General features: G+C 41.1%; 1 long non-coding RNA gene across 1 annotated transcript in view; it reads left to right on the top strand.

Moving 5' to 3' along the window:
* LOC116643119 overlaps positions 1–26,836 on the top strand; it is a 153,241-nt gene extending 126,405 nt beyond the window's left edge. The window contains exon 4 of the long non-coding RNA XR_004301492.1: positions 26,728–26,836. This is a non-coding gene — a long non-coding RNA (uncharacterized LOC116643119). The remainder of the gene's footprint in view (positions 1–26,727) is intronic.
* The last annotated feature ends 204 nt before the right edge of the window (positions 26,837–27,040 follow it).

Genomic DNA, 27,040 nt, shown 5'->3' with positions numbered 1-27,040 from the left:
TCTCCAGAAAACAAAGGCAACTAGAGTAGGTAACAGTGAGACCAGATATGTCTCTGGAAGTTAGAATTAATGATATACAAACCTGGGCCCCTTTGTGGTTGAGTCTCATCCAGATACACCCAGCTATAAAAGAATAATACGAGAACTCATTAATTGGTAATTCTGTACAACTTCAAAAACAGATTTCCACCACAAGTGTGAGTTTTCTGACAACCTCCTAATGCCTCAAAGTTGTGGGGGAAAGCTTTGTCAAACCTGTGACTCACCATGATAGCTCAAAGAAACACCCAGTAGGGTCTGGGAAAAGCTTGTCTCATTGAAAAATATATCCATCATTAAAACACTTCACTTGGTTTTGTTGAAGTCACCCTCCAGTCCTTATTCCATGCAGCTGCGGCCTCACAGTTGATTCCAACAACATTTATTCTTTGTTTGATCATAGTCTCATGGAGACCCAATACTATTGTAAGGTATTGGCTGCCTGTGACAAGGTGGGGGATATTGGCACCATGCCTTCCAGTCTCCTCCTTCCCCTATGGGCTACCCACTAGGACAGAAAATCTAAGTGACTAATGTGAATTGATGCTATTAAATTATAATCATATGCAGAGATGTTAAAGATAAAATATAAGCCATAGTTTACATGTGTTTTGTTTTTTTTTTACTGTGTATCAATCTTTCTGCTCCAGTAGAGTGCCATGGTGAAAGCTATTTAGAAACTGATGTTGTGGAGTCCTCCTATTGGAGTTGGAAGACATGGCCCTTTCCTTCCTAGTTAAGTGTTTTTGGATGAGTCCCTTCATCCTTCCAGAGCCTCAGAGTACTCATTTGTACAGTGACAATGATGATACTCTGCACATTGGGGTGTGGATTAGATGAAATTGTGTATATAAAAGTGCATGTTAACAGTGTCTGGCATAAAGTCGGTCTTAACAAAAGCACTTTTTAGAGTTCCTAACAGAAAGTTCTATAAATTCACTTAACAAACAAATAAAGCTGTGAGTGGCTTCTCTTAGCCAGTGCTGTCATTAGAGCTGGGGATGCAGAGATGAAGGAGGTGTACTTTTCGATCTGGCGGGGAAGGCAAAATCACATACAAATCCCTGATGAGTCCTACCGTAGAGTAGACAAGATGCAGCAAAGCAGAATAGTGAGTGACAATCTTTGCCTGAGGGACCAGTGAGTCTTCTCAGAGGCTAGGGTTAGGTCTTATAGAATAAACTGATCAGATGAACAAGAGGATAAAGGATCCTTAAGACACAGCTGCAGTGCAAAAGACATGGATGGCGTGCAGCCCAGAACGTCACCTTTGAAAAACTCTTAAGTGGTTGAGGAGCATCGGGTGCCATGAGCCTCTGGTGGCATTGGGGGTGGGGAACAGGCCTCTGCCTCTGGGAAAGTTAGGATCAAATGAGAAGGAGCATGTATGTGTCTGTGAATGTGTGTGTGTGCCTCCGTGCAGGCCTCTGGAGCAGTGGAACCCTCTGGCACCAGCTGCTGAACTCAGGGTCTCTTCCCTGATGGTCAGGGCTGGGGCTCCTCCCTGATGTCTCAGGCCCACTGCCCCTCTTTCTCTGCTTCTGAGGTTTGCCTGAAACCCGCCTTCTGTCTCTGGCCTGGTCATCTTTCTGCAGCCCTGGAAGCTCATCAGGGGGTACCTTCTGCTAACTTCTAGCTGCCTCCAAATAGCCACAGGAGCTGAGGGCAACTCTGGGAGCCAAACCAGGCTCTTCCTGATTTTGTGCTTACCCTGTGCTTACTCCTCCTCTCAGAGTCCTAGATGGAACACAGGGAATACCCCCTGTGTTTGGCTTTCTCCTTTTCTAACAGAGGTGGCATGGGGAGTGAATCTGGATACTCTTGAATCCCTGGGCCCTCCTCCAGGCTCCTCTTCCCATCTCTCCTTCCTTCCCCCACCCTCCTGGGCTGGAAGGAGTGGGATTTCCTTTCACTTGTTCTTCTCTCTCTGGAGGTGAGTCCTCAGTCACAGCCTCTTCTCCACCCAGCCTCATGGGGAATGGGCTGTGGGGGAGAAAATGGCTCACCAGTAAAGTCACATCAATGGGGAAATGTTTTTTAAAAAATACAATAGCCACTATAATTATGTTAGAGAATCCATGTAATTCCTGAGTGAACAAGAGCTCCTGTGGACTCAGCTCTATCACTTAGCACAACTGGCAAGAAGTGTTAGAGCTAATGTGGCTTTAGGAGTCCCACTCAAATGTCCCCTCCCCTGGCAGACTTCTTAGTCTCAGTCACAAGTGCTGTTTGGCTGACTTACCCCACAGAGGCTCTGTGGTTTCAGGCACTTCAGCATGTAGAAGACTGTTCTATCAATATGTGGAGGAAGGAGATCAATTTGCACAGGGGCCCTAAAAAGGAGGAAATCACTGGCACATCTTGCAATTTGAAAAAGGCAAGAGTTGTGAGGTGCATTGGGGAAGGATCTGAAATATTTGTGACCAATAATTTAAGCTCGGATGACCCATGTATGTGTGGGTTTATATAGGCAGTCAGTACCATTAAAAAAAATGGGCACATGGGGCACGTGGGTAGCTCAGTTAGTTAAGTGGCTGACTCTTGATTTCAGCTCATGTCATGATCTCCGGGTCGTGAGATCAAGCCCCATGTCCTGCTGGCTACGCAGTGATCATGGAGCCTGCTTAAGATTCTCTCTCTCTCTCTCTCTCTGCCCCTCCCCACTGCTTACTCTCACTCGCTCTCTCTAAAAAAAGAGTACATAAAGTCTTTATTACATGTTGTTTTTGCTATTAAAAGCAGTATGTTTATATACATGTAGAGATGTCCCTAAAGTAATTTCTATCAACCAAGAACATGGAATTTAATTGACATGGGCTTCTTTCAATCTCTATTTTTCTCTTTTTAAGAAATTGCTCATCATGTAAGTATAATGATAGGATTGCTTTTCCATTATTAGGTTTTGCGTCTGAAGGGAAGAAAAAGTTTGAGAAAACTTTGCATTGCCTCTTTTATTTTTTAGTTAAAAAATTTGGGGGAGAGAGCACTTAGCTGGCATTAAGTAAGGTGAAAATCAAGCTAGAACAGTTCCAAAAACTTTCTTCATAATACAATCTTCTGGTGAAATTCTCTCTGTCTCTCTTTCTCTTCTCTTTTCTTCCTTTCCTGAAACTTTAAAAAAGTACCTCATCTATTTTTAGTCTGAAACAGTCAAAGGGCCCTAATGATGCCTTCCAGTCTTTCATGAGCAGGTGGGCTCTTGGGATTTAGGTTCATTGTGACAAATTTGAATAGTGGCTGGTTCATACTTAAATCAACTTGAGGACCATATTACTTTCTCAAGATCTGTTTATATGTTTCCAATGAAAATCACATCATACAAACTTCCATAACAATCACTAGGTATTTGGCCCTAATACTCTTCTACCCACCCCAGTGGCCTCTGTCCCTTTCCTACAAGTCTCAGTAACTAATGGTTTGTTGAATAATTGTGGTTCTTTAAAATTGTCATTATTTTCTACTCCCAAACATTTGCTGGTAGCTTTGTTCTGTTCTTCCTCAAATTGGAGGAATTTTCTTCCTAAGTGATATGACTCTTTATTTATTTATTTATTTTTATTTTTTATTTTTAAAACCCACAGCTAACATCCTTTTTTTTTTTTTTTTAAAGATTTTATATATTTGAAAGAGAGAGAGAGAGAGTGCACACACAAGCAGGGGGAGCAGCAGGCTCCCTGCTGAGCAGGGAGCCCCATGTGGCACTCAATCCCAGGACCCTGGGATCATGACCCAAGCCAAAGGCAGATGCTTAATCCACTGAGCCACCCAGGCGCCCAGTGACATGACTCTTTAAAGAAGAGTTATGTAGCAGATTTCTTTTGGGTTCTCAAAGAGTTGTCATGCTCTTTTGGTCCTCTCTGTTGAGGATTTTAGAACATACTTTTCACTGAATGGCTTAGAGGATGTTTTGAATGATGTTCCCATTACATTCCCTAGGTGTCCTTGAACCTGTGTGCTAGGATACAGGATGAACACAGATCCTTTAGTCCTCTCTTAACTGTTGGTAAATTAGTTTCTGGCCTTTCAGAGATACATTCTTTGAAAACCTTCATCCTTTGTTTTTGATTCAAGAATCTCAATCATGTGACATGACTGAGTCTCAGAGTGCTGTTACCATTTCTGTGGGGCATGGGACGTTCACACAGAAAGGATTCCTGGTCTGCTGACTTGATTTTCTGGAGTTTCTAACTTGTATTCACCTGGCCCTGACCAACTAGGGCTTTAGTCATCTGAATTGGGCTTGAAAATATTTCCTGATTTTAAAAAAGTAGGACCTCCCTTTTAGCTGGAATACATAAGGATTTCGAATGTGTTCTTATAGGTGAACATTTAGCCTCTAGGGAGATTCAAGAATAGGCAAGTAGGTTCCAGGAGGATAAGAAGAGTGTCTGTGTTGTTAACATATGATATCCTAAACACATAGGAGGCATTAATTAAATATTAGTATGGATGGCATTAAACAGTCACAGTTCATTCAAAGAAAATATACTGCAATTCTCAGTAAGCCGTGCGTTCCTACTGGTTTCTCTGTCAGTGGTCAGAGAAATGGAGAGTCGCCAATGGATATACCTTCTTATTTTCTGGTCTTTGTTAAGCCAAGTGCAATATTTATGTTGAAGGAATAAGTATTAAAATAGTCTTCCTCAGGCACTCATTTAAAGGGAGGAAAGAAAAGTTCCTAAGAGAGTGTCCTCATTTACAAACCATGGTGCTAAATGGCATGAGGTCCAGAGACAGCGTTTTCATGGGCTGGTAGAGAAGTGCACTGCATGCTGTTGCTAGGCAACAGCCCATGCCAGCTTCTCTTGAATGAAGGCCAAGAGAATCAACAGAAACCAATGGGCTTATGAGGAGAAGGGTTTTCACCCAGAATGCTAACTTCTGTGTTCTTTTTGCCATTATAGATAGTATAAGTCTTTACCAATATTTGGTGGGGAGGGGCTCCATATGTGGCAACAATTTAGCAAATTGTTTCCAAAGCCACTTCATGAAGTTTTGCTTATGGCCAAGTATTAATTATACAATTTGTGTATAAAATGTAAATTCAGAAAGAAAGAACACATTTCTCTACATGATGTTCCATTTACACCAATATGTAGCCACCCACCTATTTTTTCCTATTTGAATATTCCATTCCATTCCTTTCTCACTTTGGCTACATGTTTCATGCAGAGTAGATCTGCTCTAGACAGCATGTTCAAACTACGTTTGTAACTAGAAAATTCTTTCTTTCAGCAGGTGTTCCGGGTGCTGTGGTTTGCGGAGGGTAACTTAACAAATCCATTACTTTTGTTGCCTGGAAGCATTCTAGTGGAAGAAGTTGTGGCTAGTACTATGTTGTAAATTGCACCCAAAAGTTAGAATCACAGAATAACAAGTCTCTTGCCTTGAATCCTATTTTATCCAAAGTTCTGGAATGAATCAGGTATTGATTCACTTGAGCTGTATTGCATACCTATTATGAGCCAGACATTGTACTTTCACTTATGCAGATTGTGTAAATTGTGTGTGCATAATCAAGCCACACTAGCATACACATTGTATAAATCCTAGTTAAAATATTCCCAAGGTTTATTTTCCACCTTGCTTTGTCTTGCAGCCAAGCTTGCATAATTTCTTTTTATTCTGAAATTCATTGAATAGGATTGATACTGGGGGTTTCCTTGCCATTGGTCATAAAGTCATGGACTTCTCGAGCTGCTTCCAAGGCTGCAGTTGTAATGGGGGAAAGGAATGCCCATTCGCAAGTCCTCTCCAACTCTTAACGAGAAACTCTCTGTTTTGATCCTTTCTACAAACTGGGTTTTTTAAAAAATAAGATTTCATTTGAAAAAGAAAGTCTGTAAACTTTGGTATAAAACTTGGTAACTCAGGAAAAATAATCTACTATTTATTAGATTGGCATGGACCACTAGGGTGGCACATACACCTGTGTGGACCACTTCCAGTTGCACCTGGGATGTGTATTTAAAAAGGCTGAACCTGGGATGCCTGGGTGGCTCAGGCGGTTAAGCGTCTGCCTTTGGCTCAGGTCATGATGCCAGGGTTATGAGCATTGGGCTCCTTGCTCAGCGGGGAGCCTGCTTCTCCCTGCCTGCTGCACCCCCTGCTTGTGCTTTCTCTCTCCCTCTCACCCTTGCTCTCTCTCTCTGACAAATAAATAAATAAATAAAATCTTTAAAAAAAGCTGAATCTGAGGTATCCCCTTGCTCCCTAAACCTACTGAAACAGATTCCCTGAGTGTTGGGCCTGTGAAAATATGTTTTAAACAGGAATTCTTATGTACACTAAATTTAATAATTTTTATATGAAATTTATTTTATATACAAAGGAGTATATGTAACATACAGGCGTCAAGGACTACTAACCTCTTTGCCCACTACCCAGCTTAAGAGATAGAAAATTACTAGTTTCTTTGAGACCTATCATTTGTCCTTCCAAAATCTCATCCTTTCTTTCCTCATTCCCTAAGTAGCCATTATAATGAATCTTCTGTGAATCATTCTCTTTTTTTTTTTTTTTTTTAAAGATTTTATTTATTTATTTGAGACAGAGAGAATGAGAGAGAGAGAGAGAGCACATGAGAGGGGGGAGGGTCAGAGGGAGAAGCAGGCTCCCTGCCGAGCAGGGAGCCCGATGCGGGACTCGATCCAGGGACTCCAGGATCATGACCTGAGCCGAAGGCAGTCGCTTAACCAACTGAGCCACCCAGGCGCCCTCATTCTCTTTTCTTTAGAGTTTTACTCTGTATGATTAAGCAATGCATTGCTTGATTTTGCCAGGGTTTGGCAAAATGGAATTATGCTTTTTGTATTATTTTGTTACCTGCTCCCTTTCGGAGTAAGTTTATGAGATTCATCCACGTTGATATGTACACCTGTGGTTTATTCATTTATGTATATTGTAATCCAGGTATGAATATTCCAAAATTACCCAGTTTCCTGTTTGTGGACTTCAGTAGTTTCAGTTTTTCCTCACAAACAATACTGCCATAAACATTTCTGTAACATATCTCATAGTTGTGAAAAAGTTATGGGTATATAAGGCTATATTCCAGGGTATATACCTACGTGTAGATTACTGGGTTATATGTGCGAATTCAAATTTACTAGGTGATACCAATTTTTCTGCAATATGGTTGTATCAGGTATCAAAATATAAGAAATTCTGTTGATTTCATTGATCTTAATTAGATTATTATACACACACTTGCAAGAAAACATGGGAGATTGTGGGTGGCACAATTCTGTTTCCATTTATCTGGTTAAAGTGTTCTCAAAGAGTCCCGTTCTTGCCTTGCTTATACATGGTTAAAGCGAAGGGTAAAGTTTTAAAGATCTGTATGTGGAAACTTCAGCTTGAGACCTTTACCATCTCACCTTCCACTTATTAGTACTGTCTTCAGCTTCTCTGTTCTTTGGTGAAAATTCCTTTCTGCCAAAAACTAGAAAGTAGTAAAGGTTGCTCATGGTTTTGTGTCAGTGAGCTGGGTTTCTAAGGTCTAAATCCCTGAAAATACTGTAAATCCTTATGGTGGCCATCTACATGCTCTAAACTAAATAGTGTATCCTTTGATAATTGAGAATTAGTAGGCTTTTAATTATTTTTATTTTATTTATTTATAGGAGGGTGTGGTAGACATGCCACAAGTGTTTTTCTTTTCTCCTTTTTTTTTTTTGCCCAATTTTAGACCAAGATGCTCAGAAATATTACCGATCTCTACCCTTCACAATATCACCTATGTAGTAAAGGGAAGGACAGTGGACAAATCCTGCCCTTTCTCTTTATAGGGTGCTTGCCTGGGTGGGAAGTATCGTAGATGTGGGACTAGGGCTCTCTCACTTAAGCTCCTTGGGAAGTCCGAACCAGAACTGCTCACTTGAGGAGTCCAATGAAATGTTTAGAGTGCTGGAGCACAAGGCCAGAAGGTGTTCTGAATTGTCACCAAGATAATCGGTTAGGCACATAAAAGGAGCAGGATGCAATTTCAGGGGAATACACAAAAACTTTAAGTTATTTTGGTGATGTTTTATTTCTTAAGAATAACTTATGATTCTTCTGTAATGCATAATAAATACATATATTTTTAAAAAGTATGCTATCCTGGAAATAGGTTTATGAAAAGATAAATAGGAGGAGTTAGATTACCACTAATCTGTGTGTATTTTTTTAGCCTTATGTGAGTGGATTTGCTTGGATGAGGTGCATGGTACTTGGGTGGACAGGCAGTTTCCAGGTCTAGGAGATACAATGGACAGATAAGATCTTATATTGTTATGCATATGAATTCTAGCAATATATACCAAATAACATACTAGATGGAAAAAACCCTATTTATACCAAGCAGGGAAAAGACTACAATTTATGAAGCTCTAAATGAGTCATCAAGGTTTCTCTTTATGGAGGAAGATAATATTAACAGCTGTTCTATTGGATTCCATTTGCTTAGTTCAATAGGATTATTCTAATGGTTTGTTTATTTAATGTTTTACATCATGTAAATATTTTGGTCTGATGTAATATGCATTTGTTTTTCACATTTCATTTTTATACTTTTGCAATGAGGTATTTTTGCATGTGCTTTTTCAATCCAAGGAAATTATTGAAGCAGAGTGAAGTTGTATTGTGTTTTTAATTAAAAATACTGTTGTCAAAGAGGGTCATGATGAATAAATAGAACAAAGTGTTGATAGAATGATTATCAAGGAGGGTAAAAATTTTAGTGAATTTTTCTTGTTATATTAGCAACAAATCCCCACTGCTTCTTTAATTTTCATGACCACATGATATTCTCTTCCATGCCATCTTCTCATTTTGCTTACTGCTCCTTCTCTGTTTCTTTAACTGGGTCCTCTGGTTGGTCAAGATAGACTATACTAGACAGACTAGATTATGCTCTAGTAACAAGAATTACAATGGCTTAGCAAGACAAACATTTATTTCTGGCTCATGCTCTATGTCCCACATGGGTTGGCAAGAGATTCTGCTCTAGTCACTTGGGGCCCTAGGCTTAGAGACACTCCCCTCATCTTGTAGCTGTACCATTAGAACACATGGTCACCTCAGTTGCCACAGCAGGAAAAGGAATCTGAAAAATCATGTGTGCTTGCCTTCTTGAAGTGACACATGCTGTGTCACTTATATTCTCCATTGGCCAGAATGAGTCACCTGGAGTCACCTGAGTCACCTGCAAGGTTGCTGAGAAGTGCTTGGAGTGGGGGAAGCACCAGATACCATTGGACACTTGCAATGTCTACTTCTCTTTCTCCACCTGCCCTCTAAATGAATGGAATAGACTATCATGGGCCATTTTTCTTTACCTCTCTAGTCTCTTAATAGTTCCTATTCATCCTAGTATTTCCTACAACATTTAGGACAGTGCCTTTTATGTCTTAGATGCTTAATATTCATAGAATTCACCTGAACTGTAGTCCCTGTGTAATACTGGTGCCTCTGATTATGGAAAGTAAGACTGACATCTTAGACATCACAAACACAGTGAATTCTACTGTTGAATGTTATATGGAGAGAGTATGTGGCAAAAGGGTAGATAGAAGGAGAGGAACTTATTGGTGAGGGTAACTATTCTGCTTCTTTGTTCAGGAAAAAAAATATATAAAGGAAAAAAGAGAAACAAAGAGAGAAAAAGACAATCAGAAGTGTGGAAAGCCATAATCTAGATATAAAAATATCAGGATTCAAGTCCTAAGTGTATCACTAGTAACTGTATAGCCTTGAGAAAATAGCTTCAAGTCTTAGAATTTCATGTTGTCCACGGGCCAACATAAGATATTGATCTAGATGATCACTGAGTTTCCCTACATCTATACTTCCCTTGTGATTGTTTATTGATCTTTGTGAGCCTTGGTCAGGACTTCAGATTCTAGGTCTTTCTCTTCTTTTTGCCAGGTTTCCTTATTTATGTAGGGGGATGGTGGGTGTAATATTAACCTGTATGGAAGTGGGGGGATGGCTGAGTGTATAGGGCTGACCTGCTTGATGATAGCTTGCAGGTGGTCTGCCTCACCTGTCCTCAGACCTGGCAGGTCACTGAGTACATGACTTCATGTATGTGGACACATTTGTTATTTTTACATTCAACTGTGGAAGCTTTTAGTGTTCTAGTCGAAGATTCCCAAGTACTAGAACATCATTCAAGATGAACAGGTGGTTGATAGCCATCATGTCCTCTGTTTTCCTAAGTCATATAGAAGTGACTGAAAAGAATTTTAAAAAAATGAATAAGAATAAAGCCATAACAGTATTGAAAACCAAGGAAAGGAAACTCATGGTAGACCAGAATATTTGAGGAAATACTGTAAGATGAAAAATGGATGGGGTTATATTGAAAAACAACAGGGAAAAATCTGTTTATTGGAGGTAAGAGCCATAGTCAACAAGAACATTCCAGGGAAGAGTGAAACTCAGATGTAAGACCAGGAATGGAGTGTGAAGCATGGGACAGTCCTCAGGGGACTTCATAAAAGAATTCACTTCTCAAACAGCTGAGCCTATAGGATTACCCTTCTAAGTTTGTGTCACTTACTGAGCATTTGGAGTGGTGGCTTTAGTCCCAGACTAACATACCATAAATACACTGGATAATCTGTCTGAGAATATCTAGAAGTGAGTAATGGGGCTTGAGAAAGAACTAGAGCAGATTTGAGGCAAATCCAGGACAGTCATACCAGACACTGTAAAAATTTAAAAGAAAGGGCAGCTCTGCCTAAAAATGAAGTACAGTAAGGTTCTCTATCCTTGAGTAAAGTTCTTCTTTGGGAGGCTGTGGGGACCCCTCAGGGAAGCCTTTCTGGGACATGGTCAGCCACGTATGCTCCTGCAGCTTGCCTTTCCATTCAGGGAAAGGGCCTGCTGGGAAAACCAACCTATGCATTTGTTGTGGTCTTTATGAAGAGTCTACCTAGATCTTGACATCGTAAATATGAATTGACAACTGAAGATCACTGTGTTTTTAATTAAAAATACTGTTGTCAAAGAGGGTCATGATGAATAAATAGAAAAATCATGACCTAGGTGTAAAGGAAAACACTCCTGTGTTTCTTCTCTATTCTCAACTACTATACTCATCCTCAGAACTCTCACAACACCAGTGACACCAGATGTGTGGGTTTTTCACACATCAAGCAATTCTGTGACACCGGTTGTGTGTCCTACCATTTATTTTTACACTGTCTACCTGGAGATAGCATTAGATCCCACAGGATAAGGGCCCTCCCACAAGACTGCTGTCTCCTCCAGAACCCCTCCTTGGGTTTGATCAGTTTGCACAGAACTTCAGAAAACAATTTGCTTACTAGATTATAGGTTTATTATAAAAGATATTAAAGGATATTAATGAACAACCAGATGATGAGATACATAAGCCAAGGTCTGTCAGGATCTGAAGCACAGAAGCTTTTGCCCCTGTGGAATTTGGGGTCCACCATCCTTCTAGAATGTGATTTGTTCTTGTTCATTATAGTTCTTTGAATTCTGTCCTTCTGGGTTTTTATGCACGCTTCATTATATAGGCATGATTGATTCATTGGTCATTGGTGACTGATTCAACTTCCAGCTCTTCTCCCCTCCCCAGAGGTGTGTAAGGGAGGAGAGGTGATGTGGGGTTGCAAGTTCCAATCCTCTAACCTTGATTGGTTCCCCTGGCAACTGGCCCCCACCCATGGGGGGTTTTCCAAAAGTCATCTCATTAACATAAACTCAGGTGTGGTTGAAAGCAGCTTGTTATGAATAACAAAAGTCACTCTTATCACTTAGGAAATTCCAATGATTTTAAGAACTCTGCTGACAACAGGCTGGAGACTAAATATATTTCTTATTAAAAAAAGAGACAATAAACCCCAAATGGAATCACTTGTGCTAAGCCCATGTCACCAAACAGAGCGTAATACCCAAGGTAATTGCAGTTTTAGCCTCTCCAAGAAATGTAATCTTAACCAGTTAGTCAGCATTAGTGAGGAAATCCTCCTGATAGATCCCTGTCATCCCCCAGAAGAAGGTGACCTTGCCTGAAGCAATTCACTCTTTGATAATAAGATCCTTTTTCTGCCCCCCCTTAGGCCCATGAGAGTATCCCATTTGGTATAGCTCTGGGATGCTGCCCGATTTTCATGAACTGTTGAATAAAGCCAGTTAGATCTTTAAATTTACTCACTTGAATTTTATTTTTTAACATTATAAATCACAGTAACACACCAGGAAAAAGGTATAATTTGAGGCAGAGAAACAATGTTTAATTTGAGGATTCTTAGAGATTTGAGAAGATGCTCACACATAAAGGAGAATAATCTATTATAAATTAAGGTCAGGGTAAATACTGAGCTGATAATCTATAGGACCAAATCAAGGAGATCTCCTGAGATGTAGACCCAAAAGGACAACGTTACAAAAAATATAAGAAAAATGGTTTGGAACATAAAGGATAGTCCCAGGAAGTCTAGCATCCCTCCCACTAATTGTGGTTCCAAAGCAAAACAGAGATAATGGGAGGGCAGGGGTAATAATGGTAATAATAATAATAGATATCTTAAAAGTAAACATTTCAACTGAACTGAAGAAAAACATAAGTCTGCTGATTAAAAGTGACATTGAGTTCTGAGCAGGATAAATGAAATTACATATATCCACACGTACATATTCTACCATTGAATATAATCTGTGAAATTTGAGAACACAAGGGTACAGAAAACATCCTGAATGCTTCCAGAGAGGAAAGGGAAGAAAAAAAGAAAACCAAAACCAACCAACCAAAAATCAGAACAGCAACTCCAGTTTCCCTGAAAAATGCGTGAGAATCAACAAAGCACTGAGAGTGTACTTATAACTACAGAAATGAATGTTAGAAACCTTGACAATGCAAAACTAAGTCTATAAGGGAAGCAGAAGTGGAATGTCGTGTCATTATCAAATTCCTCATCTAATATTGATAACTTTAGAAATAGAATCTGCATCTGTTCAGTGAAGAAGAAACTGATTATCTCTGAGATGTGGAACCTGTGGGGTGGGAGAAAGGGACACTTTTACTTATTTTTAGAGTTCTGTAAGACTTGATTTTTCTTAAAACCATCTGCAGATATTAGTGATGAAAAAAGAGTCACAGGCAGGCATAGGAGCTCAGCTGTTCTGCTCACAGGGTCCTGTTTTGTGGCCATTTCCCCCAATCAGACCCTCTTCCAGACCTGCATGATGAGTTTGGCTGCCACATCCTCCAGGATAAGGAGCTCTGGGTGCCATGAAGGCAGCCAGAAGAGTGGTGAGGGAGGAGGGGAGGAGGGGGCCTAACTTGGATTTGCTAGTTTACCAGTGCAGTTTGACTAGTATCTTGGCCCTGCCTGCTTCAGGCTTTTTTCATCTGTAAAATGGGAAGGTTGCATTAAATTAGTGAATTTCAGACTGTTTGCAGATCTCTGGAACTGATGATGAAGTACTTGTGGGGGCAGCTCCTGAGAATGAGGGGTTTGGGGGGAAGGCTCAGATTCTTCACTCCCAATTTCACCAAAGCAGTTGTGCTTTGACCGGCTTTAAGCGGTGATTTCCATATAAGATGCCATTTGAGTGAAGGGCACCGTGTTAAAATGGTGTGAACTCCATAGGACTAGATGTTGCCCAGGGCGCTTTTCAGCACTAAGATCCTATGATTCTGGAAAAGACAGTAGTGCATGAAAAGAGACATTGACTATCAATGAATAGCCTTTTTTTTTTTTCATTTTCTTTGAAAACAAATTCTAGCAACAATGGATTGAAGATTCTTTTGATACACATGCACAATTTTAGACTTAGGAAGAAAATGTAGGGTTAAATACAGTCTCAGATTTTCAGCCTAAGTCATTTTGTAAGAACCACTTTTCCTATCTGCAAAGTTTTTGTTTATCAGGCTTCCTGATATGCATACTACTGTACTCACTGGCAAATTTATGTTTTTTTCCCCACATTCGAGGAAAAGATATGTAATAGTTTAATTAAATCTCCCCCTACTTTATCACAGAGCTTCTTAACCATACATTTTCCCTTTCTCTGCTGTCTGTGAGGTGATAGAAGTGACAGAAAGGAGAGATACTGCTTGGGCTGTGCCAACGCCTGGCTGTAAATTAATCTTAAATTAATCTGGAAAACATTAAATTAAACTAATATTTAATGAAGTTTAACTTTTGGGAAGTAAATTGTGATTTGCGCCAGTATTTCAATGCAGGTTGCTGTGCTGGTGTAAGGCCTGAGCAACTAGATGCCACGTGGCGGCTTAAGTGGATCAGAAAGGCTGCAGGTTAGGATTTCTGTTGGGTACTTCCCTCGTTTTCAAGTTATAGAAGAAGTCTTCCCCCCCCGCGACACTTTTTTTTTTAAAGATTTTATTTATTTATTTGAGGGAGAGAGAGAGAACAAGCAGGGGGAGCGGCAGGCAGTGGGAGAGGGAGAAGCAGGCCCCCTGCTGAGCAGGGAGCCCGATGCGGGGCTCGATCCCGGGACCCTGGGATCGTGACCTGAGCCAAAGGCAGATGCTTAACCTTAAGACTGAGCCACCCAGCGCCCCTACCCCCGGGACACTTATTAATTAATCTTTGCCTTGCTTTCTTGCAGATCACTTCTCTAACTAAATTTCATTCTTTTTTTTTAATTATTTTTTTTTAAATGTTTTATTTATTTATTCATGAAAGTCAGAGAGGCAGAGGCAGAGGGAGAAGCAGGCTCCCCGCCTAGCAGGGAGCCCGATGCGGGACTCGATCCCAGGACCCTGGGAACATGACCTGAGCCGAAGGCAGACGCTTAACCATCTCAGCCACCCAGGCGCCCTAAATTTCATTCTTTCAGTCATTCATTGATCAAGTATTTGCTCAGTGCCTGCCCTGTGCTAGCTGAGGGGAAGCCTGTGATAAACACTGCGGGTGGAGAGCTGCCCTGCAGAGTTTACAGCCCAGTGGAGAGTCAGGCTGGTGAACACTCCCTTGTCTAGGGTGCTAGGAATACACAGAGATGGGGGCCCCACCTGGATCTGGGAGTTCGTGTCCATAACCATGAGATGCCCGTCTGCCTGCCTTGGAGGGGTCCACAGATGCACAGACCACATTGGCCTGCCGTAATTACTTGGTATTTATATTGGTCAAGATCAAAAGGGAGATGTATATTATCTAGTTCTCACTTCAGAAAGAAGGTAGCTGTTACAGTCACCCTTGCTAAAGCAGGAGGGACCCCCCACCCACCTGAAATTTGTTTGGGACATTGAGACTGATGGCACCACATACACTCCCTAAGGGTCTGAAAAGATTTGTTACTTATATCACCGAGGTCTCAGTGGAGAGCAGGGTCCTTCCTTCAAACAGATTGGAATAGCTGGAGAGAGTGAGGGCAAGAGCCTGGCCTGTGTTTTTATTGTTAGGAGTTGGGCCTGGGGGAAGGTTTTGGAATCCTTGTGTGCTGTGCATCTCCCACAGGCACCAAAGAAGGGGCTTTGTTATCAGCTTGTTCATTTGTGGACAAAAGGGGAAGAGGGAGATGGGAGAGGCTTAAAAGCTGTCAGCCATCAAAGATCAAAACTGGAGTCAGACTTCTCATTATAGGCACCAGTCCACTTCCCCAGCTGAAACAAAGTTTTTCTTTCCCGTGAATTCTGAAGCAAATCACTTATGGGAGAATACCATAGCCCCCACTTATAAACCTCAGGGCGTATGGTCCAAGACCCTCAGTGGATGCCTGAAACTGCAGAAAGTACCAAACTCTACATATTCTACTGTTTTTTCCCTATGCATTCATACCTGTGATAAAGTTTAATTTATAAATTAGGCAGAGTAAGAGATCAACCGCAATAACTAATAATAAAACAGAACAATGATAATAACAATCTACTGTAATAAAAGTTATTTGAATGTGGTCTCCTCTCTCAAAATATCTTACCGCGCTGGATTCAACCTTCTTCCTGTGATGACCTGAGATGATAAAATGCCTATGGGATGAGATGATGTGAGGGGAATGCTGTCGGCATCGTGACGTAGCGTGAGGCCGCTGTGAGTTTCTGGTATGTCAGAACAAGGACCATCTGCTTCTGGACCTGGCTGCCCGCTGGAGACTGAAACCGTGGGAAGCAAAACCGTGGATAAGGAGGGGCTACTGTATCGGCAGAGCAGCCACATGGGACAGTGGACCATGTCCTTCCCCCCGATATGATTTCAATCATAGATACTGGGATGGATTTCCCTTATTGTAAAACTGCAGCTCAGGGAAAGCAAGTCTGTGAAGGACTTAGTTATAGTTCACAGAGGTTGAAGGGTAAAGTGAGGGGAGGTGAGCAGCTGCGTAACTTGATTTCTTGTTTGCTTGTTTGTATAACTTTTAACAGCAGGATTTTTAATAGGAACTGGGTAGCAGACAACTTAAAAGTGACTCACTGACAGTGCTTCAAGTATTTTGTTGTTGAGTGAGGGTAAATTCTTCCATTATTAATCACAAAGCATTAGTGATGTTTATAATAACATGCTGTGAAGATTGACTAGACGACTTGGTCTTTTTTAAACCAAATTATTGCAAGTTAACTTTCTTTCTTTCTTTCTTTCTTTCTCTTTCTTTCTTTCTTTCTTTCTTTCTTTCTTTCTTTCTTTCTTTCTTTCTTTTCTTTCTTCTTTCTTTCTTCTGTCTTTCTCTCTCTCTCTCTCTCTTTCTTTCTCTTTCTTTCTTTCTTGTAGGTGGTAGTAGGTAAAGACATGGAGGTATAGAAATTCTAGGTTGGCAACAAATTTGTATATACAGGGTATATGCATTTGACACTTAACAATCTTTTCCACCTCCCACTGTATAATGATGACAATCCAGATTTGGACTGTTTTACTTCAAATATTCCCAAAAAACCTTCTTCTGGTCCATTTTCTTTGGTCTTTTATCAATGCTCTGGACATGAACCTTCTTTGGAAACAAACCTACTACAGTCCAGGTCCAGCTGGCACACAGTGCGCTGTCTGTTCAGGAGAAAATGATGTGTAAATCAGGGAAGAATAAAGAATGGAAATATTTGGGGAAAACATTGGACATCTTTGAAAAGGTGGGCACATTCTCTTCCAAATTGTTCAATTAACCCTGAAAAATCAGAGTGGTATTTGCATTGTGAAAAATGGAAACAAAATCACAAATTTGAAAGCAACTGATCGCATTGCCAAGGATTCCATTATTCCTAACTTTTAGTTAGTGACATGGCATTTAAAGGGGCTTGTATGGAAGCCTTACTGGTCTCCTTGTGTCTTAGTCCCTGTAGCTCTAACAAAATACCACAGGTTGGGGGCTTTCTACTGTTTCAGTAGAAATTTATTGCTTACAGTTCTGGAGGCTGGAGAGTCCGAGATCAAGATTCTGCCAGATTCTGGTTCATAGACAGCACCTTCTGGCAGTGTTCTTACATGGTGGATAGGGCAAAGGATCTCTCTGGAGGCTCTTTTATAAGGCACTAATTCCATTCATGAGGGCTCCTCCTTGGTGACCTAATTATATCTCAAAGGCCCCACCATTACATTGGGCCTTAGGATTCAATGTACAAATTTTGGGGGAAAACAAATATTCAGTCTATAGTATCTTAATTCAAAAGTTTGCTTTTTCAGACAGACCTGTAATGATGCAAGAGGAAGCCAGCCAAAGAGCCCAGAAAGGGTAGGGTGAGCATAATAGTCCTCTTTCAAAATGAAAGGGGAGGTCAATCTGGTGGTAGGATTTTCCCAATTTTATTGCAATAGCAGCAGCTTTGCATCTCACTTTGCATACAACTGTGTCTCTGCTCCAGCATTTTAAGAGTGCGTCAAAGTGGTTTCCTTCTGCAAGCCCGATTTCCTCATGGCAGAGACAATGCTGTTTCTCCCTTACCACCAGATCTTTAGCACAATTTTGTCCCATTCCTGGAAGAATTACACCATCTCCTTATACATACTCTCTTCTTTTGAGATGAATAGGATGCTATAAATGCATGTCTTTTTGTGAGCGTCACGGCCTTTACAATGCTAAGATTCAGGAGAGCTCAGGCCCTGAAAAGATGGAAGGTAATCCTCCCAACTTCAATTTAATGATATTCATACTTTTTGAACAACTACCACATGTTAGCCACCATGATAAATGTTACAAAACATGCAGAGAAGAACAAGACATGAATCCTGCCCTCAAGGGGTTGACAACCCAATTGAAATAATGTGAATGTGTGATAAAGTTAATAGCACAGACTGAAACAGCAAGTTACACGTGTACAAAGGACATACCAAATAAAGGGAATGTTGAGAATGCTCCAGGCTGGCTTAAATACAAGTGGACAAGAATGGTGGATCTGTAAAGAGTATTAGTAATAGTGGTGGAAGGGAATGTGGGAAAATAGGCAAGGCATCTAAGACCACTTAAAGCTCATCAGACTCTTCCAAGGACAGAAGATGTTGAGGGATGCTGGAAGAATTTTAAGGTCAAGGAGAAAGGCATATGACTGAAAGCCATTGGACAACATATTAAATTTGGAGTTCTGTGAAAGGCCTTGATTAGGATCTGTAATAATTACAATAAAGAAATAAAAGTATGATCAACTTTGGCATCCATTCATAATTGTAAAATAATGAGGTGGATGATTTTGTATCATTAACATTAAAGTACCAACTATACTTGGGATCAGCGGACCTCAACCACATGGGTATGGGAGGAAGAAAGTCAAGAAGTGAAATGGAGCAGGAAAGCCCTCATGTATGCTATGTGCCCAGAGAGATATCTGGAAAGTTCTAAGGCAAGGCCAAGCACTATTTGCCTATTCATTGTGTGCCTATATACAGATGAATCATCCATGAAAACTATCACCTAAACCTAATGCTTCTCTAAGTACTGCCAGAATAGGGAAGCTGTAAGGATCCATCAAATCTATCCTACTCTCCACAGATCTACTATTCTGGGCTAGCAAAGAGAAGCCAAAGGTTCAGTTAATGATCCAGTTATTATATAGCTACTTTAAGCTTCTCATAGTAAAGCAAATACAAAATATTCAGGGATATATCTGGGTCTATTGTGGGTTGAATGTGTCCTTCAAAAAGATACTTTGAAGTCCTAACCCTGGTACCTGAGACTGTGATCTTATTTGGAAATAGGGTCTTTGCAGCTGTACTCAAGTTAAGATAAGGTCATACTGGATTAGAATGGGCCCTAAATCCAATGACTGGTGTCCTTATACGGGCAGAGAGAGTTGGAGACTCCTAGAGACACACAAGAAAGAAGGCCATGTGATTTCAGAAGCAGGGATTGCAGTCAGGCTCTTACAAGCCAAGGAATGCCAAAGATTGCCTGCAACTACCAGAACCTGGAAGAGGTAAGGAAAGATTCTTCTCCCCCAAGGCAGCCTGGCCCTGCTGATACCTTGATTTTGGACTTCTAACTCCCAGAACTGTAAGAGAATAATTTTCTGTTGGTTTTAGCCACTCAGTTTATGGTAATTTGTTATGGCAGCCTTAGGCAATGAATATGGAGACTTCAGAGAGTGTGGCATAGAAGCCAGTTGACTCCCACATCCTTGATGCTACATCTTTTTCTACCGATGATCACTTGGGCAGAACTCTATCCCCTGCCGGTTTCTATAAGAAATCCTATCACACTTAACACGTTGTAATTTTTTGGTATGCTTTCCCATGAGCTTTTGAGAGGTCATTAGAAGGGGGTCACATTATGTGTCATAACCACATTCTGTCATTTTGACCCTCTCCCTCTTTTTTCCCCTTCTCATTCTCGTACCCCTTTCATTTCAGAAAAAAAAAAAAAGTAAGTTCTTTTTATGTTACACATAGCAGTTAATGGAATGCCTTTGGTGCATGAGTCCGTTCTTGCTTATCAAAGCATTTCTTTCTAATAATACAGGCTCAACTCATGAGGGATTCTGGTGAATGACACTTCTCTATGTCATTACGACTATGCCCCTTCCTGCAGGGGAGAATAAAATGGGCTCAGAGGGGGTGAGGTGACTTGCTGGCCATGGTTCACTCATGTGTTGGGGATCCTCTGTCTTTCCTGACAGACCGTTGGAGTGATCCATTCTTCCTCCATTTTCTTTCATCCTGAAGAGCTTCCAAGGCCAGCTCAAGCCTCCTCTTCTCTACTGGCCCTTTCCTGACATCTCCAGCCATCTTTTACCTCCCTAGATGTGCAGGGATGTCATTGTAGCATTTGACCACACACTGTCAGTTGTCTCTGAACAACTTCATGTATTGCAATGGTATTTTCCTACTCTGGAATCTAGGTAATGTATGTAGGGAACATGGCTTTTAAGTGGGAAAGGATCTAAGCAGGGGATGAGGAAACTGGGTCTACAACTGATTGCTCTGTGACGATAGGATAATCTTTTATCCTATCTGTTTCTTGGATTCTTCATCTCTATGCAGGTACTTTAATCATTAGAAAGTATTATTTTGCTATGCCTCACCTAGTCCATTACTATGGACATGGTTGAGTTGACCTGATTAAATCTAATTAATTTTTAAACATGAGCAGGGCTATGGAGCATTGACATGTGGTTTCTACACATGTGTGCATGCATGGGATTTTTAAAAAAGTCATGGTTTAAATGCTGAAGTCCTGAGTCCTGGTTGGCTTCTTTATCTTTGTCTCTACACTGTGAACATGCTAAAAGATAAAAACCCTTTATGGAAGAAATTTTTTGATAGAAAAAATGGCTAAAGTGAAGGCTCAGAAATAGGTGACAGGGAAATAAAGCTCTGTCATTATCTCAGATCATGAGCATAAAGAAGAGAGACTGCAGGAGACGAAACAGGGTCTGTCCTGACAACAGACCCTTGGCATGCACTCTGCTGGATCCTGTGCTCTTAAACCAGAGCCAGCCTGTCGTCATCCACATCAGTAACATTGCTCAAGAACAGTGCTCCTATATGGAGTGGCCATCAGGGGCATGCAGTAAGAGGTGAATCATCTGTGCAGCATTCAAGAACAATTACAAAACTGACCAAAAGCTGGCCTTTTTATTGTCACCATTTGCCAGCAATTCTAAACAATGTCAGTGACAAAATGCTCTCTGAAAAAAACCTTATGATCTGAGTTCTAACAATTGTTGAGATTACTCTCGAGTTTAAATAATAATTAAATTAGCGTATTGCTCTTCCTCATCCTTTAATAAACAGTATTCTACATGAAAGTTAATTTAAAGAATTCCTCGTTATATAGTTGGCCCCGACACATGTGGACACTATGTGTTCCTCTCAGGAGAATGTTCCTTTGGTTCAGAATTGTCCCAGCTTGCTGTGGGTGTAGAAGGTATGCTGGTCCCTACGGTGTGACATATTCCTGAGTTTAAACAGTAGATTAGAAAGAAATGATAGTGTTGGGGCGCCTGGGTGGCTCAGTTGGTTGAGCACTTAACTCTTGATTTTGGCTTGGGTCATGATCTCAGGGTTGTGGGTTAAGGGTCCCCCAATGGGCTCTGCGCTCAGTGCAGAGTCTGCCTGTCCCTCTCCCTCCCCCTCTGCCCATTTCCCTGCTCATGCTTGCACTCTTTCTCTCTCTAAAGTAAATAAATAAATAAATAAATAAATAAATAAATAAATCTTTAAAAAAAAAGAGAAATAAATGGCAGTGTAGTGATTGTGAAGATGTAGAAAGAGAACTTGCGTTTCTTCAATTCTGTCATTCTTTGTGACAATTTGGGATTTTTATTCCTATTTACAACTTAAAACAGTAAAACCGAGTGCAAAAGGTAAGTATAGATTTTTGTTGATAAAGGCAAATTTAGCTCTGCATGAAATATTTCACTGAATCTGAAATGCATTTAAAATTAAAATATATTATTTTAAAATGAATTGCTTTAAAATTATTTAAAAATCAAGAAAATAAAAAGTTACATAAGTGGCTATTTAATAATTCCTAAATTGTACCTTTTAAAGACATTTGATTTTATTATTTTATTTTTAGTTTATTTATTTATTTATTTATTTTAGTTATCTCTACACCCAACATGGGGCTTGAACTCATGACCCTGAAGTCAAGATTCGCCTGTTCTTCCGACTGAGCCAACCAGGCACCCCAGACATTTTAATTTATTAAAATTTACAAATTAGCTACTGGACAATGATTTTCATAAAATACTGTTATATGAAACTGTAGCCAGTGGATAAAAGTTCAAACTGTTAGGTATATTTAAAAACCATTGGATAAATAATTGTGCTTGCTTTTTTTTTTTTGTACTATATTTGTTTTAATTAAAATTTTTAATTTTTCCCTGGCAAAATTACATTTATGCAGTACATTAAATTTTTTTTTAATTGTCTACAGTTCTTTTCTGGCTGTTACCTTTATTTGTTTCATGTCATGGTTACTGTGAAAATATTTTTGGGGTGGGGTTTACAAAATGACCCACTCTGGATGTCCAATCACTCTTACTTGGTGTGGCATGCTCCCATCAGATGGTGAAACTGGTCTCGTGGGCCAAGTTCACAGGCAAGTGAAGAAAGGTCTGAGTTTAGGAACCTACTCTGCTACTGCCTAGCAGTGGAATCTGAAGTTGCTTGATTTTCTCCTCTGTAATAATAGGGGGTTTGAGGACATGACTTCCAAGTTGCTTTCCAGCTCTGAAATCTTGTGATTCAGATTGATTATTGTACCCATTACATGCACCCCGACAGTATTGGGGTGCCTTCCAACTCAACATTCATTTTACACAACTTTTGCCATTGCTTTTCAGATTCACCTACTGTTTAGACAGCTGTGTAAGTGAACCATATCAGTTGTTTCTTGGTCTTGGTATATTCCATTCTAAATCTCACGTCATTTTCGGCATAAAAGTTGTCTGCAAATGTCGTTGTTTACTCGGACTTCTTTGGAAATTTTTGAATGTGTCCATTTGTGTACTTTTTCTCTATCATGAACTGCATCCAAATTACACTTCTGTTTCTGATCTTTCTTATCAGTACAGTTTCTTCAGAATCTTACTGGCCCATCTCTTAGGCAGAGAGATCAGTTTTAGGCAGGCTTTGGTAAGGCTTGTGCAACAACAGTAGGGTGGTGCTTTGATTTGCTGCATTGTCCTGGGCGTTGTTGATGCGTCGTGGGAGACGGCCAAGGAAAGTGCTCATAACTCACACACGTGTAACCCGAAAGTGCAAGGAGTTAATTCTCTGACCAACGGGGAGCAGGAGCTAGTGAGTAAGTGCTTACTCCTTTCTTCCCCTTGCAGACAGTTCTGAAATGCCTTTCATAGGCCCCTCAGAAGGCTCCGTAAGATCAAGCAGAGTTGCTTGAAGCCAAGGCTGATGCATCTTGTGTTGGCTTTCTCTGCTCTGTCTCACTCCTCCTGATCATTACAAGCCCTTGTCCCAGTGTCTGCCTGTGGGGGAGAATTGAGACCAGTGCATCCTCAGATGCAGTTTTGAGAGGGAGACCTAAAGAAGGAGTCTCGCTGTGAGGGGCCAAGTTAGGGATAAGGCTTGAGTGCTGTAAGGACCCAAGGCTTGATCCACATTTTAATGAACTGGTCCCTCCATTTGAGCTCTCTTAAATGTCTCACCACTTCTGACAAATCCTGCAAAAAGAGGGACTTACCCCTTTCCTTCCTTTTGCAAAAACTAAATTAAAGATGGCAGGAATGTCCTCTATACATGAAGACTCCCATTAGGGATGTCTGTGAGTCAAGTGTTAAAGTGTTTATCATTACTCCATTTACAGCCCACTTTCCCAAGTGACCACAAACTGGTGCTTACAAAATGAAGCTGCTCTTGCATTTTAACTGCACGTGTGGATGCTGGAGAGGCTCCAGTGCATCCAGCCTGGCGGAACTTGCTTAGGTGCACCTAGCTTGCGCCCATAGCTAACTCATGCCCTTTCTTTGAAATGCTCTATGTGGCATGTTGGAGCAAATGACTTTCTGAAGCAGAGCCTAAAAGTTTTCCAAGCTGCTTTGTTGTTTTCCTGACAGACGAAAGAACTTACTGGGGCTCTAATGAAAGGCAGACCGCGATCCTGTCATGTCAAGAACGCTGCAGTCGGGAAAGTCGACATGATTTCATGGCTAATGATTCACTCGCTAATATCAGTGTGGGCTGTAGTGAGGATAACCAAGTTGAGCTGTCTTAGATCAAATGATTCAATTAGGCCAGCTGTCCCTATTTGTCATGGCTCAACTCGCTTTCAAATTACCTTTCCAAAGTGCATACGTGCCTTAGCATAGAAGTTAACAGCTCAACTGTTTTACAAAAAAGGGATACTTAGGCGTGATTAGAAAAAGTCACCTTTTTTTTTTTTTGAATCTACACAGGCTTCTCCCCCTCCCCCCAGCCCTTTCCCATAGGAAACACAGTATGTATTTGCTCAGCTAACTCTGCAGCGTCCTCATCAGTTGTTGTCACTGTGGTTTTGCCACCGAAGCCTTCTGGGGCATCTCGTGGCAAGAAATTCTTAATTCTACAAAGGAAGCCTTGGTCCAGGGATCTCTAAGTTGCCGGGGGGAGGAAGTGCCAAGGTTAAGAAGCTTTTTCTGGCCAACTTCCAATCCCTCCACTGGCAACTGAGCAAATGTAGGGTCAGAGAAGAGTTTATGTTACAAATCTGGATTTTTCCAGAGCTGATGGAATAACTCAGGGATGAGAAGTAAATTGGCTTCAGGTCAATGGAGGGATATTACAATATGATGTAACTAACCATTATTTAGAAGGTAAGAGAGATCCAGAATCTTCGTCTTTCCTTGTAAGATATGTGAACAGTCCCACTGGCCTGGGGGAGAAATAGTCTGAATAAAGGAATGAGTCAGGAAACATTTGTTTCCTGCCTCCTGTGTGAGGGGCCCCACAAAGACACAGTGGGGAAATAGAACAAAAATCAGGAGCTTAATTTCTACCCCAGAGGGGCTTGCAACTAATGACTCTGAAATCTTGTAGTGTCTTGGGGATCATGACTATCAGAAAGATAAAGACAAATTGAAGTAAGCCTAGAGTGGAATAAAGGAGACAAGCAAAGGAACAGACAGCTTAATCGAAAAGGGAAAGATATAAAGAGGTAAAAAAAAAAAAAAAATCATTCCTTCCAATGTAATGGCAAAGGGTGGAATCTAACTGCTTAAAAACCTATCATGAAAAGGGCTGACAGGTGATCAGCCGCCATGTAAATGACCTAGAAAAAAAATGGGATAAATGATGTGAGATTCTTGAAATTTCTTTGTTTTGAAGTGTTCTCAAAAGGGCAGCCAGGGATATAACTGCAGGCAGGACATTCGTGGTGGGTTTGCTGAATGGATTCACCATTCTTTCTTCTTCCCATTGCATTTGAAATCAGATTTATCTTATACACAACTCAGAATACAGATAGAAAGAATGCAGTCTGCTACTGTGTGGTCCTCATAGACTGTTTCCCCAGGCCCTTGCTTCCCTTTTATTCTTGTTTTAGGGAACAGCAGGATCATTTCAACTCTGTTTCAATCCTTCATGACTTCCATAGTCTCACAGAAAGAAAGAAAACATATGTTGGAGGGCACCTGGGTGGCTCAGTCATTAAGCATCTGCCTTCGGCTCAGGTCGTGATCCCAGAGTCCTGGGATTGAGCCCCGCATCGGGCTTCCTGCTTGGCAGGGAGCCTGCTTCTCCCTCTCCCACTCCCCCTGCTTGTGTTCCCGCTCTCGCTATCTCTCTTTCTGTCAAATAAATAAATAAAATCTTAAAAAAAAAAAAGAAAGAAAACATATGTTGGAGGTTTTCTTTTGGTTCTTTTTTTTTTTTTAAAGATTTTATTTATTTATTTGAGAGAGAGAGAATGAGAGAGAGAGCATGAGAGGGGGGAGGGTCAGAGGGAGAAGCAGACACCCTGCCGAGCAGGGAGCCCGATGCGGGACTCGATCCAGGGACTCCAGGATCATGACCTGAGCCGAAGGCAGTCGCTTAACCAACTAAGCCACCCAGGCCCCCTTCTTTTGGTTCTTTTGTTTGTTTTTTTTTCATCTGTAGGTAACATGCATTTCCTAGACAGAGAAGAAAAAAAGGGTAGGATTCTTTTGGCTTACCATGGTTATTTCAGATATTGGTTACATTGACTTGTTGATTGCTTTTAACATCAAGTCACCCCCCTGGAAATAAGGAATAGCCTATGCTGGCAGCTTCCAAACCCAGGCACAGCTTGGGGACCTTACCAGGGCTGAGCAGTGTGGTTATTGGGAGTGCATCTAGAGTCAGGCCTGGCTCTGCTATCCAGAGTTTTTCCTCTCTTGAGCAGCGGCAGGAGATGTGGTTCTACCTAGAGCTCACCATTCTGTAGGCTTAGCTTCGCTGTGCCTGCTCCTTTTGCTTCTGCTTCACTAGGGTCCTGCTGTGTTTCTCCCCATGTGTTGAGTTCAAACTGCCCCAAAGAGCCTGAATTGGGCCAGCCCATTGTCCACACTGGCAGAGCTGTCACAATGAACACCTTTAGGACTGCTGGGCTTCCAGGAGAAGGAACCGGGAGCTCAGTGGCCCTGGTCCAGGCAGCTTTTATCAGAGCGGCAGGGTCACCAGCAGAGCAAAGTATGGAGCAGGAACTCCTGAGGAGAGGCTCTGGGGGAGGGTTACCACCGAATTGTGTCCCCCCAAGCTCATATGTTGAGACCCTAATTCCCAGTATCTCAGAACATGACTGTTTCTGGAGATAGAACCTTGAAAAAGGTAATCAAGTTAAAATGAGGTCATTATGTTGGGCCTTAATCCCATATGATGGCTGTCTTTATAGGAAGAAGACATTTGGACATAGACAGGCACAGAAGAAAGCCCATGTGCAGACACAGGGAGAAGAGACGTCCACAAGCCAAGGAGAGAGGCTTCAGAATAAACCAACTCTGCTGACACCTTCATTTCAAACATTTAGTCTCCAGAATTTTGAGAAAATAACGTTCTGGGCATTGCAGCTACCTGGTCTGTGGCACTTTTCTATGGCAGCCCTAGGGAACCCATACCGGCTGGCCAGCAATTTGAGGTAGAAGGATGTTGTGAAAAGAGCTTGAAATGGAAAGTTTGGTGGTAGGGCTTATTGTTATTCTCCCCCT

This window comes from Phoca vitulina, unplaced genomic scaffold, assembly GCF_004348235.1.
Source record: "Phoca vitulina isolate PV1807 unplaced genomic scaffold, GSC_HSeal_1.0 scaffold25, whole genome shotgun sequence".
Lineage (NCBI taxonomy): Eukaryota > Metazoa > Chordata > Mammalia > Carnivora > Phocidae > Phoca > Phoca vitulina.
The sequence above is the reverse complement of the archived record's forward strand: the minus strand, read 5'-3'. Positions and strand labels throughout refer to the sequence as shown.